Here is an 11,637-nt window from a genome sequence, read left to right on the forward strand (position 1 = left end):
TAGGCACACTTAACAGATGAGGAACCTCGTGCCCAGTACGGTTAAGGAGCCGGTGTGAAGTGTCAAAGCTATGAAATGTAGAATTGCACTAGCTTTGGCTGACTCCACGTCATGTGTTCTTGCCACTACACTGCAACTACCCACTATTTTGGGGATGGGAAACTGAAAGCTGGGGTAGCAGTTTCTTCTTTGCTTCAACGTCAGGGACAGACCTTGTAAGAATGATGTGTTCTTCACAGCTGACCATTTTCTTCCAACTTGAGGAATTCAGTGCTAAGGGGCCTGACAATACACATCTGGACTGGGCTCCCCTGGAGTGGCTTCTGGGTTTAGGAAGAGGATATAATTGCCTGAGGTGGTGGTAGGAGCGGTGGAATGAGAAGAATGAAACTGAAAAGGGAGCCTGGCATAATTCAGGACCTGTCACAATTCACAAACAAGCCACTTATAGGGGCCTGTTTGCCCAAGCCTTTTAAGTGGCTTAAATTAATTAGGATAACAATACATGTTGACGTTCCGGTTTTTATTTAGGAGAGGTGAAATACTGACACGTCTCCCACACCCCAAATCACTTTATAGACGTGGGCATCCTGCCCCCCTCTCACCATTCTCCACCCCTCTAGTCGGAGGCATTCGGAACTACCTCTTTCCCTGGCTCCGTATTAAGGGATTAGTCTAAGGATTGATTTCCACTTCCTAGGTGCCTGCTTTAATTCTCTACTGCACTAAGTTACGGAGCTTCTGCCTTCTCCAAGTTTTTTGGTAGTGTTTTGCTTTTATGACTGAATGCGGTGTCTGCCCTGAATGTCTTTCATCTGAAGATCTCCAGGCACTTAACAATTAGTTACTGGGCTGCACAAACATTAAGGTGATGTGTCTGTGTCATTAGTCAGGATTTATGAGTTAGGGAACCAGCTTCTGGATGAGGAGGCAGGTCAAGGTCTGGAGTGGGTTAAGCGTGAGGCCTGTTCAAGGACCCAAGTCTCAAGTTTCTTGGCTCTTGTCTTCCACCAAAAATAAAGGTCTATAAGTAAGCAGTCTCAGACAGAGCTAAAAATGATAACAACTTCCATTTATTGGGTGCTTACGATCTGTTCAAACTATACTAAGAATTTTCCTATTTAATACAACAGGGTTATGTAATAGGCCTTGTTATTATCTCCATTTTACACATAATGAGATTGAGACACAATTAATGACTTGCCTGGAGTCATCCAACTAGTAAGTGGTAGAATCAGGATTTAAGGACAAGCAGTCACCATACTCCCAGTTCAGAAACTCTGGCATGTGATACTAACTCCCATTGTTCTAAGGAACAGTGCTGTTCATTAACAGGAGACCAATGTTCACTGAGCATTTATGCGCTCAGTGCAAGACACAGGTAATGTGAAACAGATTCATTCAACAACTATGTGTGTCAGGTACTATGCTAGGATTTCAGTTAATTTTATTGAAAAATGAAAAGAAAATATTCATTATTTTTAAATAATGAATGTAATTCATTTTTTTTTTGAGACAAAGTTTCCCTCTTGTGACCCAGGCTGGAGTGCAATGGCGCAATCTCGGCTCACCGCAACCTCCGCCTCCTGGGTTCAGGCAATTCTCCTGCCTCAGCCTCCTGAGTAGCTGGGATTACAGGCACGCGCCACCATGCCCAGCTAATTTTTTGTATTTTTAGTAGAGACGGGGTTTAACCATGTTGACCAGGATGGTTTCGATCTCTTGACCTTGTGATCCACCCGCCTCAGCCTCCCAAAGTGCTGGGATTACAGGCTTGAGCCACCGCGCCCGGCCATTATTTTAATTATAGTCATTACTTTCAAATGTTCAAATATTTGAAGAATAGATTAAATTTGGATAGTTTGGCAAAATGGGGACTGGGGAGGGTAAGCTGCTTCTAGGCCAAAGCAAAGATTTGGAGGTGGGAATGGATAATGAACCTAGAGGCACATAATAGCACATCCATTTCAACCTTTATTTATTTATTTAGGCAAACTCAGATTATTGATAATGTCTGCCTGAAATGTTGCATTGAGGACTCTGAGGAAAGAATGCCGGGTAGTAATGTCTGCCATGTACTCCAGATGGAAAATGGCAGTTGTAGTGGAGGGACTAATTGTTTGAAATTAGTTCCTCTTTCCTGCCCACTGCCATGTGACTTGCAGTAACTCCTGTAGAAGGAATATATGTCGTTGACTTTGGGCTTTGTCATGTTTCATAATTTGGCCGAAGAGATGTGAACAGACGTGACTCACGCCGTGTTTAAGCACATGAGTTTCCACTTTCATGTTCTTCTCTGCCACTAGAATGGGCATATTCCATGTGAGCATTGCCTTCTGCCTGGGCCCTGGAATGAGAAGACTTACGGAGCAGAGCTGCCACTTACTCACAACCTGCATGTACATAAAGCAGAAGCCAACACTGGTTGTTCTAAGTCCCTTAGATTTTGGGGTTGGTTGTGATTGCAGCAAAGCTGAATAAAAGCTACAGTTGGGGGCCAGGTGAGGTGGCTCACTCCTGTAATCCCAGCACTTTGGGAGGCCGAGGTGGGCGGATCACTTGAGGTCAGGAGTTCAAGACCAGCCTGGCCAACTGGGGAAACCCTGTCTCTACTAAAAATACAAAAATTAGCCAGGCGTGGTGGTGTGTGCCTGTAATCCCAGCTACTCGGGAGACTGAGGCAGGAGAATCGCTTGAACCCTGGAGGCAGAGGTTGCAGTGAGTCAGGATTGTGGCACTGCACTTCAGCCTGGGTGACAGAGGGAGACTCTGTCTCAAAAAAGAAAAAAAAAGCTACCATTGGATAGTTGGATAATGGAAGATAAAATTGGAAAGATAGACTTAAGCCAGAGTATAGAGAGTTTTGAATGCCAGGTGAGCCAGAGCTTGCTATGTGTTTATCAGAACCTGTTTCTTTGTTTTTCTTGGACACACAACTGGACCACATTTTTAAGCTTCTCTTTTAATTACTGAGTTCCATTTCCAAGTCTGGCCCATGATTCCCTCCAAAAAAAGATCCTCCATATTTTCTTTCCTGTTTAGTTTGATGAAGATGACCTTAGGCACAGCGACCCTAAAGGCCACATGTTAAAGATAATGGAGCCACAGAATGGAAGGAAGCTGGTTCCCTGAATCATCACTTGGCAGGGAGCTGACCACTTATCAGGATCATGTGTTTTAGATTTTATTTGACCAATAAATCAATTTCTATTTTGTTACACTGCTAAAATGTGGAGCTTATTTTTCATAGTAGCTAGTGTTTTCCTAATCAATACATCATGTGCAAAGGTTTGGACTTCATTCCCATCAGGAATGGGAAGTTAGTTACTGAAGAGTTTTTGAAAATGGGGAATAATACTGTGAAGAAAGGTGGAAGTAACAATTATTGGGATCTACAAATATTTCTGAGTGAGGGTGAGAGATCTGAGGACTGTTGGTTTTTTTCAGGCCATAGGCTAACTCTTGTCTGGGGGAAGGGAGATGACTGTCATGACTGTCGAAGGGCTCCATAGAGCTGGGGAAGGGGCTGCTGAAAAATGAATCCCATTTCCCTAAAATGTTAAGTCTCTTTATTCTTGTAAAAGTCCTAATTCTGGTCCAGGTGCTGTGGCTCATGCCTGTAATTCCAGCACTGTAGGAGGCCAAGATGGGTGGATCACGAGGTCAGGAGATCGAGACCATCCTGGTCAACATGGTGAAATCCCATCTCTACTAAAAATACAAAAATTAGCCGGGTGTGGTGGCACACTTGTAGTCCCAGCTCCTCGGGAGGCTGAGGCAAGAGAATCGCTTGAATCCGGGAAGTGGAGGTTGCAGTGAGCAGAGATCACACCATTGCACTCCAGCCTGGCGACAGAGCAAGACTCCATCTAAGAAAAAAAAAAGTCCTAATTCTAGTATTGCCTCATCTAGCTTGGTGCCCACCACATAATAAATGCTTAATGGAAGTTGGCCCTGGACTCTGGGAATGCTTTGAGGAGCTACAACTAGTTGACTGCCTACTATGTGAGAGGTGCTCTTTCACCCATTGAATCATCACAGTAACTGTGCAAATTGCTATCCAGATTTTACAAATGAAGAGACTGAGACTTTTAAGAGTAACCTGCTGGCTGGGCGCAGGTGGTGGCCCATGTCTGTAATCTCAGCATTTTGGGAGGCCAAGGCTGGCGACTGCTTGAGCTCAGGAGTTGGAGACCAATGACAAAACCCTGTTTCTACTAGAACTACTAAAATTAGCCAGGTGTGCTGGTGCGCATCCGTAGTCCCAGCTGCTTTAGAGAGGCTGAGGTGGGAGAATCACCCGAGCCTGGAAAATCAAAGCTGCAGTGAGCCGTGAATGCACCACTGCACTCTAGCCTAGGTGACAAGAGTGTGACCTGTCTTAAAAAAAAAAAAAAAAAAAAAAAAAAGTAGAGTAACTTGCTCAAGGTCTCTAAGAACAACCTTATTCTGAAACCTATACCTTTTCAATATAACGAGATGCTTTCTGAGAAAATAATAATGGCCAGTGTTATTAATAGTACTGAGTGTCTGCCATGTGCCAGGCACTCTGCTGGGTGCTTTACAAACACACAGAAGCAGCTCTATCAGATACTGTAGGTTGCTGTGAATGTTTCCAAACTGTGGACTCTGTGGGAAGTAGGAAAAACATTGATGTAATTTTAGCGCAAAGTTTGATTATTTGAGGCTTTTCTTTAAGGTCTCTGCCCCCCACCTTTTTTTTTTTTTTTTTGGTCCTCTTAGTTTCTTGGCTGACCTAGGGCTGGGTGGAAGAATGGTTTAGAATTTTCAACCATACTCAGGTCACAGCTCCTTCACTCTGCAGACCCAGTGACCCATTCTACTATGAAAGTGTTCAGATCACCTGCCTATTATCAAAGTATTCAGGTCATATTATTATTATGTAATTTTTATCAATAAACAAAACCAAAGTTCAGAAAGATTAAATGACTTGACCAAGTCACATAGCTAGTATCAAATTTATTTATTTTTGAGACAGACTCTGGCTCTGTCGCCCAGGCTGGAGTGCAGTGGTGTGATCTCGGCTCACTGCAACCTCTGCCTCCAGGGTTCAGGCAATTCTCTTGCCTCAGCCTCCCGAGTAGCTGGGATTACAGGAGCCTGCCACCATCCCTCGCTGATTTTTGTATTTTTAGTAGAGACAGGGTTTCACTGTGTTGGCCAGGCTGGTCTCGAACTCCTGACCTCAGGTGATCTGCCCGCCTCGGCCTCCCAAGGTGCTGGGATTACAGGTGTGAGCCACCATACCTGGCCCCTAGTATGAGATTTAAATCAAGAATTCCTGACTCTAGAATGCTCTCCTGTGCCCTCTGCATCCATCACAGTCCAAATGCGACAGTGCTACAAATCTGATTTCTTGCCATTTTGGCCTCATTACCTTGATTCGTGTATTAGAGTAGATACAACAGCTGCAACAGAAAACCCCCAGATCTCAGCGTCTTAACATGATAAAGATTTATGTATCACATAAGTCCAATGTGGACATTTGTGGTCAGGTGACTCAAGAATCCAGATCTATTCATGCTGTGGAACTGCCATCCGAAATATGTGGCTTCAGGTTGCCCTGGTGTCACTGCCAAGCAGATGGGGACGAGTGAGCATGTGGGGAAGGCACAGCCACTCTAAACGTTCACAGCTTGGAAGTAACACATTACTTCCACTCATATCCTATTGGTGAGAACCAGTCATGTGGACTCAAGTAATCGGGGCTGGAGATAGAATCTAGCCATTGCCTATTCCATGCTCTATCAACATGGGTTGAATCAACATTCTAGAATCGGTAGACTTGTGCTGGGAGAAGTGATACCTCTGATGAGAAGACCTTTGATTCTAATCTGGTCACATGCTCTTTTAGACTCACATTTATTCCACTGAAATTTACAGAGCACCAACTTTGTGAACCACACATAAGCAAAGATCCCCTTCAGAAGAAAGACTGGAATTCAGTCAACCAAAATGTTGGTGGGGCATCAGGCCACAGGCTGATTGGTCATGAATGCCTGGCTTAATCGTGTTAAGACACTGAGATCTGGTGGTGTATTTCCCTCAAGATAGTGTTATTCATATAGTTATAGAGTTTATTTCTTTTTATTACTCTATTGATAAAAAGTCTGAAAATTTTTACCCTGTCACAAAATAAATAGCTGCGTGTGTGGTCACAATTTGAGGAGCTGATTTTATGTACTTTGCAATTCTATCACCTTTCTGGCAGTTTCAAAATACTTCTCTCGGGGAAACTCTGTGGCTTGGCCTGTCCCCTATGCTTCTCTGGCCTTCCCAGTGCTATGGGAATCGGGGGGCAGGTGGGTTAGCCCAGGAGCCTGAGGACTCAACAAGGAGGCAGCTCAGTTATCTTGCTAAGACCTGTCTCTTCTGCCAGAGAGAGTGCAGCAAATTGGACAGACACAGAGATGTTTAGGAAGTAGCTTCAGGATGTGGGCAATGAAGGAGAGGGAAACAGGATGCTGATTTTTGAAGTAATGATTTTGATGTCTGAAGACATGTGATGCTAAAAAAGTTAAACTTTTAGCTTAAAATAATCACTTAAGGGGGTCAGGCATGGTGGCTCATGCCTGTAATCCCAGGACTTTGAGAGGCTGAGGTGGGAGAATTGCTTGACCTCAGGAGCTCGAGACCAGCCTGGACAGCATGAGAAAACCTCATCTCTACAAAACATAAAAAAATTAGCCGAGCATGGTGGCGTATGCCTGTAGTCCCAGCAACTTGGGGGCTGAGGTGGGAGGATGGCTTGAGCCCAGGAGGTCGAGGCTGCAGTGAACTGTGTTCGCATCACTGTACTCCAGCCTGGGTAACAAGGTGAGACTCTGTCTCAAAAAAGAAAAAAAAAAGTCACTAAGTCTCTTAATACATGCAACAGGCTCCCATGTCCCATCCTAACTGGAAGGAAGAGTCATGGCTGATCCCAGGGTACTGGCTTGGGCATTTGAGTGGATGTAGTTCTTCCCTGCGAGGGGACATTGGCAGAAAGAGTAGGTTTATTTATTTTCATTTTTATTTTTTTTGAGATGGAGTCTCACTGTCACCCAGGCTGGAGTGCAGTGATCTTGGCTTACTGAAACTTCCATCTCCCAGGTTCAAGTGATTCTTCTGCTTCAGCCTCCCCCAGTGGCTGGCATTACGAGTCTGTGCCACCACACCCAGCTGGTTTTTTTGTTATTTTTAGTAGAGACAGGGTGTCACCATGATGGCCAGGCTGGTCTCGAACTTCTGACCTCAAATGATCCACTTGCCTCGGCCTCCCAAAGTGCTGGTATTACAGGTGTAAGCCACCACACCTGGCCAGGAGCAGGTTTAGGGGTGGGCATAGGTAAGGCTGGCATGGGGGAGGTTGTTCTATTTCTGGGCAAATAGGATTTGAGGTATATCTGAGTCTGCAGAAAGCCATTCCTTGTATCGTGGGGCCCAACCTTCCTGGCCATCTTTGTATAGTTCCAAACTTGCTCTTAAGGGATAAGATGGAGGATGATTTAGAAACCTATGTGCTGGTAAAAACAGGCAAGCCAATCATAAAGTGTGTGTGTCTGTGTGTGTGTGTGTGTGTGTGTGCGCGCGCGCGCGCATGTAATAGTACCAAGAGGAGCAGGTTCCGAAATTGCAAAGGCAATAGATGTTCATCTGTATTGTACACAACATTTGTATATTAATTGGCTCACATAAAAATGCATGGAGACCTCCCAAGTCTCAGCCCCTCTCCTAACAGAGGAATCATTCTTATCATTGTTTCTGATTGCACCCCCACAATCTCTAGTTTTCCTGTTGGTGAGGTTGGGCTAAAATAACTGGTTGTTCTCTCTCTTGTTTGTGGTGACTTCCTTTGTGCCTGGGTCAGAGTTGTAGGGGTGGGAGTGGCTGTTGAGGGGCCAGAGATGGGCTTAGTCTGGTCTCAAGGGGTGTCGTCATCTGAATCTATCTGAGTCCCTCTTTCTGTCTCTCTCCACTCACAGATTGTGTGGCATTTTGGAAGGTGGAGTGCCTGGGCACCTAGCCCACCACTTCCCGCCCCAATCTGGCCCTGAGCACAAGCCACATGGTGCTGGCCATCAGCCTGGCCTCTTGCCCATCTATTACAGCCTCAGCTGCCAGGCTGGCACAGGTGCCAAAAGAACTAGGCCCTGCCCTCCCCCAGTGCTTTTCCTGGGGCCTAAGCAGCAGAGGGTTAGATGGAGGAGAGCACACTCTGGAGTGGGAAGCCAAGTCCAGCATCCTTTGATGGTGGCAGAGAGGTGTCTGTGCCTTAAGGAGTGCTGCTGAGGTACTATGCTGTAGTCATGGAAGAAGACATGGGTTGAATACATGGGTTGACAGCTGCGTAACATGTATATGGGCGGGGGCTGTGTTGGGAGGAGACAGGAGCGGTTACTGTGGTGTGAAGGAAGACTCCCACTAGGTCCTAGGAGATGTTTCCTCTCCTCCTTCCACGTCTATGACTGTACAAAGCTTGAGAGACCTGCGTATGTTTCATACTTGTGGGCATATTCCCAGGTGGGAAGGGTGGGCAGGGATTCTGGTACTGTGGGGAGGGACCTTTAGCTATGCCCAGGTAACACTGAGGTGGACCTGTACCTCAGGACTCTGTCCCAGGTGACAGTGTCGTCTGTGAGACTGCTGATGGGGAACAATATGGATGTGCACGCATGGGCTAAGGCATGGGACCTTTCACCCCTTGATATGGGACGAGAATCTGCTATATGGGGCACATGAGTACTGTCTACATGGACCCACACTGGTTGCGGAAGACAGACAGGCACCCTCATTTCTGATGACAGTGGCTGGATCTGCATGTAGACTGGATCTTTGCATGGGCAGTGAGGGATGGGGCCAAGAATGCTGTCTTGGTGACTGGTGTGTCCACGGGGAATGCTGGTCATGCCTTGCCTTTACACCCATGTGAATGGCATGTTCAAATATGTGAATACCCTGGAGAGATGTTGGGCGGGGAGGGGGAAGAAGCCTGAAAAAGATGGAGAATTTATGAGCTGCTTTTGTCGGGAGACAGTCGTAATGAAGAAAATTCAATTTTCTGCAGCTCGGAGAGTCAATATGTTAAATCTCGGAGAAGCTGTGGAGTGACAGCAGAATGGCAAAGTCAATGGGACGTGTGTGGGAGGGAAGCCGTCTATCTGTGTCTGCAGTGGGGCCGCCTCCTCTCTGTACCCTTGAACTGCAGCTGAGGGACAGGATGGCACCACATACCTGAGTTCCTGGAACTTCCCCACTCTCCCTTCCTCTTCCACCTCACAGGCCATCTTCCCTTGGCTGCTTCTTGTAGGGAGAAAGACTGTTCTTTGTCAGGTCCAAGTCTACCCTAGCAATGACCTTCTCAGGAAGTCCTTCTTGCAGTCTAACCAGCACTCCCTCTTGCTGCAGTCACTAATTCTGTAGTGGCTGTTTACAACTTAAAGTGATTTGTAGGGGAATTCTTTTTTCTTTCTAACTTTTCATTCTCACTCTCTCCTCAGCTACTCCGTGGCTGGCCTCCTGTTTCCCAGCGTTTCAACTTTACCCCACCCAGACTTCACCTCCTCCCTTCCAGCTGCCTGTTCCCAGAGGCAGGAGTGTAGGGGGAGGTGCGGGGAGGGAAGTGGGGATTCCTCTGTAAGGCACAGTGTCACCAGGAGCCGTGATTAGCCGAGCTGCTAGCTATGTAATTGGCGTGTGCCCGCGTCCCAGGGGTCTGGTATGTTAACAGCGGGTCCCTGTGGTGAGTAACGAGATCGTGCCCATGGCTGGTTGCACACGCTAATTAATTAGCGCTCCTCTGGTGTTGAGGAATGAGGAGGAGCTGGGGGAGTTTGTGATGAGGGTGTCTCAAAGCCTGAGAGGCCAGCTCTGCAGAGCCCAGAGGTCACCTAAAGTCCTGTTGGAATGGGAGTGTTCAGGCTGCAGTGCAGGGTTAGGGGTCAGAGTGAAGGTCAGACATCTAGGGGTCCTGGCTGAAGACAGCAGCCTCTTGGTTTTGGGTGTCTGGTGTCCTGGGCTGGATGGAGGCAGAGGGAGGGGAGGACACCCCCGACTCCTGTGCAGCTTAGGGGGGTCTCCAGGCTCAGGGCCTGTTTTACAGCATCCTTTCCCCAGGTGACCCAGAAAGGAAGGGAGTGGAAGGGGAAGGAGGCATGTCAGATGCCTGCAGCCTTGTTCCTGTCCCCTCTGCCTTCCCTCTCCTCACGAAGGCCAGCTTCTCAGTCAGCCATTGCATACTCATTACATGCTCACTGCGTGGACAGAGCTCCAGAGGGCTTTGGGGCTTCTCTCACCTTAACAATCACTGCTTTCCGCTTGCTGGCCATGCAGGCACCCAGGTTCTTTAGCCGCTGGGTTAACTTTGGAGTCCAGCCTATTCTGAAACCCGGGATCTGGAACCCAGATATTTGGGGAAAACACCATGGAAAGCCTGAAGAAGGGGCGGTAGGGGAGAAGGTTGGGAGAGAACCCCCACAGCTTTCCAGTACAGTATGGTCACTTATAGCAGCGAGAAGGCTGAAGGTGAGAGGGGCAGGAAGGACGCCCAGTGAGCCAACAGGCTGTACCTCGTGTTTTCGGAGGCAGAAAACCTAGGCCTGATATCGAGACGGGTCAGGATGAAAAGGAACCCCGACCAGGAGGGACTCCGAGCAGGTGATCCCCTCCACCTGAGTTTTGGGGTTCAGCGAGGTGTGGCGGGGGAAGGGGAGACAAACTAGAGAAAGCAGGCAGCAAACGAGATGAGACTGCGGCGGGGAATCTTTGGCTTCCATGTGGAGGCGCGAGTCCCGTTCCCGCACACGGTAATTGCTAAATTACCCGCCATCTGCTCCGCTCTCAGACATAAATTACCTGCGAGGAGGAAAGACGCAGAGGCGGCACACTTTCCTTCCTCTCCCCCAGACCCGCGCAAGGCGCTCAGGGGGTCCTCCCCCCGGCGGAGGCGGAGGGACAACCTTACAGGAACAGTGTGCACTTGCCTCTGTCCTCCCCTGAGGGACAGTGGCCTGGGGTGACCAAGAAAGCGGGCTCTCCCGAGGTCCCCGGGCTGCCGAGCTCAGGACCCCTCGGCCTTGGGGCGGGGCCGAGCTGCGGGCCGGGCGGGGCCTCCCAGGCCGCTCAGGGGAGGCGGGGCTCGCCGTGGTGGGCGGGGCCTCCCCCAGGTGGGACTCCTCGCCGGAGCAGGGTTTCCCCGGACACCCTCTTCCTTCCCCCCACCCCCCGGCTCCCTGGAGCCCACCACTCTGCTGGGGGGGAGGTGTCTCCAGCTCTCGTTCACTCCAGTCCCAGTATCCCAGAAAGAAGAGAGGAGGGCAGGCAGAGGGCAGGAGGAGAGAGAAAAGGGGGACACCTTCCTTTCACTCTGCTCTGAATGAACCTTGTCTCTCTCCCCGGCTAGATTCTGCAGCGTGTGCGAGGTGTGAAAGCAGATGCAGGAGAGATGACTTGAAATGGGGCAAAGTGTAGGGTGCGGCAGGTTGGAGCGAGGGAGGGAATGGGAAAGCGATGCCCACGGCCAGGCGGGGTTGTCTGGGGAGGCAGGCGGGCAACCTGGGTAGGGTGGAAGGTGGTCAGGGCTGGGGAAGTGAGCAGAGTGGGAGGTGGGCAGGAAGAGGGGGGCGGAGGGACGGAGGC

Source organism: Saimiri boliviensis, chromosome 7 (genome assembly GCF_048565385.1).
Source record: "Saimiri boliviensis isolate mSaiBol1 chromosome 7, mSaiBol1.pri, whole genome shotgun sequence".
NCBI classification, from domain to species: domain Eukaryota; kingdom Metazoa; phylum Chordata; class Mammalia; order Primates; family Cebidae; genus Saimiri; species Saimiri boliviensis.